Source organism: Budorcas taxicolor, chromosome 18 (assembly GCF_023091745.1).
Source record: "Budorcas taxicolor isolate Tak-1 chromosome 18, Takin1.1, whole genome shotgun sequence".
In the NCBI taxonomy this organism is placed as follows: domain Eukaryota; kingdom Metazoa; phylum Chordata; class Mammalia; order Artiodactyla; family Bovidae; genus Budorcas; species Budorcas taxicolor.
This window is the reverse complement of record NC_068927.1, coordinates 47,293,092-47,296,909: the sequence shown is the minus strand read 5'-3', so window position 1 is coordinate 47,296,909 and position 3,818 is coordinate 47,293,092. Positions and strand designations below refer to the sequence as shown.

At 49.6% G+C, this 3,818-nt stretch overlaps 1 pseudogene; it reads right to left on the bottom strand.

Annotated features, from left to right (window-relative positions):
- Nucleotides 1-664: 664 nt before the first annotated feature.
- LOC128063934 (free fatty acid receptor 2-like) lies at nucleotides 665-3,608 on the bottom strand (annotated as a pseudogene).
- Nucleotides 3,609-3,818: the final 210 nt, after the last annotated feature.

Below are 3,818 nucleotides of genomic sequence, written 5' to 3'. Positions count from 1 at the left end.
ATGGCAACCCACTCCAGTATTTCTTGCCTGAAAAATCCCAAGGACAGAGGAGCCGGGCAGGCTACAGTTCATAGGGTCACAAAGAGTTGGACACAACTGAGCATACACACACGCACACACACACACACACACACACACACACGCACACAAAAGCTTACACCGTACTTTAGACTGTAAACTGTACAATAACATTACATCCCCCCCAAAAAACACCCACTTTTTAAATTTAGAAATACTTTGTTGCTCTTTGCAAAGTATTGCTGTTAGAAATACTTTGTTGGCCATATAAAGTTGCCACAAACCTTCAAATGGTGGAAACCACAGTATCTTGGAAGTACAATATAAGGAGGTATGCCTATTACTGAACTCTGCCATCTTACAGACACTGGGTAGGGAAGGCAAGGAATTCCACGGCTCTGATATCCCAGGATAAAAAGGCTTATAGCTTACCACAAGCAGTACTAGCCACGAATGAGGAAATGTCATAAACCACAGGGAACAAAATGAAACCCCTCACCCAGTGGATGAATTGGATTTAAGAGATCCACTGCTCTTTGCCCCTTAAGCTCGGCCCAGGAGAACTTGCCCTGGTTCTGTTTCATTGTTCCCCTTTTTGAGCCCCCTTCTCCCCAAAACATCGTAAGCCAGGCTGGCAAATCTAGTCTCATATGGCCGCACCTAAGCCCCCATTTCCTCTCTCCGCAGCTGGCTGTCCAGCTCGCCTCCTGCAGTGCCCTACGAGGGAGGCGCCCCGCTCTGGAGCCTCTGGAGCCGTTTATCAAAGGCTCTGCGCACAGCTGGGAGGAGAAATAGAAAATCAAAGGGTCGATGCAGGCATTGAGAGCGCTGAGCATCACGGCGCAGACCCGCCACCTTTCGCTGGTCTTACGGAAGAACCCCACCACGTGAGACACGTTGCAGGGCCCGAAACAGACCAGGAAATTGAACAGCGTCGCAACAACCAGCGCCACGGCTCTCCAGCGCTTCCGGGTCGCCACTTGCGGCGGGGAGAGAACGATTCGCAAGAAAAGCCAGTAACAGAAGATGGTGACCTCCATGGGGACGAAAAAGAGGAGGCGGCACAGCTCCAGCCGCACCGGAAGCAGCACGCGCAGCTGCTCTTGGGTGAAGCTGTCATAGCAGACAGGGCGGCTGTTGGCCTCCCGCGACGAGTTGGTTGGTAAGTACTGGACAATGATCACAACGCTACAGTGTCCGAAGGACAAGAGCCAGATGGCCACGGCAGCGATCACTCCGTACACGGGCCGGCGGTTAAGCTTGTACTTGCACGGGCAAAGCCACACTGCGGTAGCGCTCCACGCTGATGCCCACCAGCAGCCGCGTGCTGCAGGAGATGCCGCAGTAGAAGCCGAAACCTGTGAGGGCACAGAGCGTGTTCCCCAGGGGCCAGGTGAAATCATGCGGAGCCTCAGCCGTCTTGAAGGGCAGCAGCAGCAGCAGCAGCAGGAGGTCGGCCAGCGTCAGGCTGAGCAGGAGGATGTGGATGGGTGCGGGGTGGGGCTGGCGCACGCGCCCCACAAAGGCCCACAGCAGCCAGGATGTTGGCAGGGAGACCGAAGAGGAAGGATAGAAAGTAGACAAGCAGAAGTCCCAGGTTTTGGGGACTTGGGGCCGTCCTTCCTGAAGAGACAAAAGATGCTGTCAGAATTCTCGCAGAGTCTCCTAGCCCCAAACCAAGGTGAATCAGACTCTTTACATCTCCCCTCTGTGTTTCACTAAGAGATTATTGCCTACCCTGCAGAGGGAACACTCTTCTTCTTCCTGTGTGTCAGGGAGAAAGAACTTGTCCTTCTTCACAACAAAATTGTGCTTTTTTGCTTCACAACAAAATTACTTCTTTAGAATCTACACAACAGAGTTACCCAAGAAAATTACTTCTTTAGAATCTTCCTCTTCTTCATTTCTGCCCTGCAAACTGAGAGAGAGAGACAGTCTTAAGAATTTTGATGTCTCAGAAGCTCCCACAGGAAAAGTTTTGAGGTCTCCAAGTCCCCAATAGAAAGGGGAACTTCCCTGGTGATCCAGTGGTTAAGAATCTGCCTGCCAATGCAAGGGACACAAGTTCAATCCTTGGTCTGGGAAGATTCACCTGCCTCCGGGTGCTCCACAACAACAGAAATCACCACAATGAAGAGTCGGTCACCCCCACTCGTTGCAACTAGAGAAAACCCCCTCACAGTGACAAAGACCCAGAGCAGCCAAAAACAAAGAAACAAAAAAAAAATTTTTTTTTTTTAAAAGAAAGGACATTGTGTGAGGGCTGTGCGGTCCTGTTTTAAGTACCTAGAACTGTGCCCGACACATAGCAGGGGCTCAATCAGCTTCTGTCAGTCAATGAATGGCTGTGTGAACTGTGGTTCCTCACGAAGACTGGGTAACCCCAAGACTATCTCTGAATATTTCCAGATTCTACTTGACCTGCTTGTAGCTTTTTCCTCTCCTAATCTTTGACCTCTTTTCTTTTTTCTCTTCCCAAGTCACAGGGCTTGAACACAAGATTCTCAGCTTCAGCTCTGAAAATGGGAGTTTGGTTGAGCTTGAGGGGAAAGCAGCTCAAGCCCGAGGTGAGCCTCAGATGCCCTGCTTCTCAGTTCTATGCAGAGCCATTCAAAGACAACCTGTAGGTTCCGGGTAGGATAACAGAGGGGCCTGACTGGGACCAGGATTCCAGTCCAGGCCATGCCATGGATCAGTCATGTGACTCTGGGAATCATTCTAAGTCCCCCCAGCATCGGCTTGTTTCCTTCTGGTTTACATATAGCCAGTGATTTCGCCAGAACCACCACAGCTGCCATAGGCTGCCAGCCAGTTCACCCTTCTCCCCCTTGAAGAAAGCATATACGTGAGATGTATGTCAATCAAGAATGACCTTTAATCTCCTTGTACACACTATTATGCGCTTCGTAGGTGGCTCAGTGGTAAAGAATCTGCCTGCCAATGCAGGTTGGATCTCTGAGCCTGGAAGATCCCCGGGAGAAGGAAATGGCAACCCACTCCAGTATTCTTGCCTGGAGAATTCCATGGACCAAGGAGCCTGGTGGTCTGCAGTCCCATGGGATAGGAAAAGAGTCAGACACTACTTAGCAACTAAACGACAACAACACACTGCTATATCTGATATGGATAGCCAACAAAGTCCTACTGCATAGCACAGGGAACTCTGCTCAATGTTAGGCAGAAACCTGGATTGGAGGGGAGTTTAGGGGAGAATGGATACACGTATATGTATGGCTGAGTCCCTTTGCTGTTCACTTGAAACTATCACAACATTGTTAATTGGCTATACTCCAATATAAAATAAAAGTTAAAAAAGAGTAACATTTAATCTCCTTTCATTCATCATTAACAAGTGTACATTTAAAATTAAACTTGAGTCCTTAACCTGTTACTGGTAGCATATTACTGGTGGCCCACCCATGTATCTCACTTCTAAATTGGAAAAATCTCAGAAGTAGAGGGACCTGTGAAAAGGGAGATGACCCAACTCGTTGAGCTCACCTTTTCTGTTCCTCCTGTGCTTACCTGTGCCCTGGCCCTCACCAGCACCCTCTCTCCCTTGACTTACCCTGGCCCCCTTTCATTTCCATGACCTTCTTCCCTCCACTCCTTCTAGAGTCAAGTTCATACTCTGCTCCCTCTTCCTAAGTTTATCTACCCAAACTCCTTCCATCCCCTTTCCACCTACAGTTGTGATCCCAACAGCCTCTTCCCTGGGCCCAAGCAAAGTCAGGAGCCTTGCCTTTTCCTGGAAGCGGATGGATGGCTTTGAAAATATGTCAGGTCTCAGAAGCAAGTGG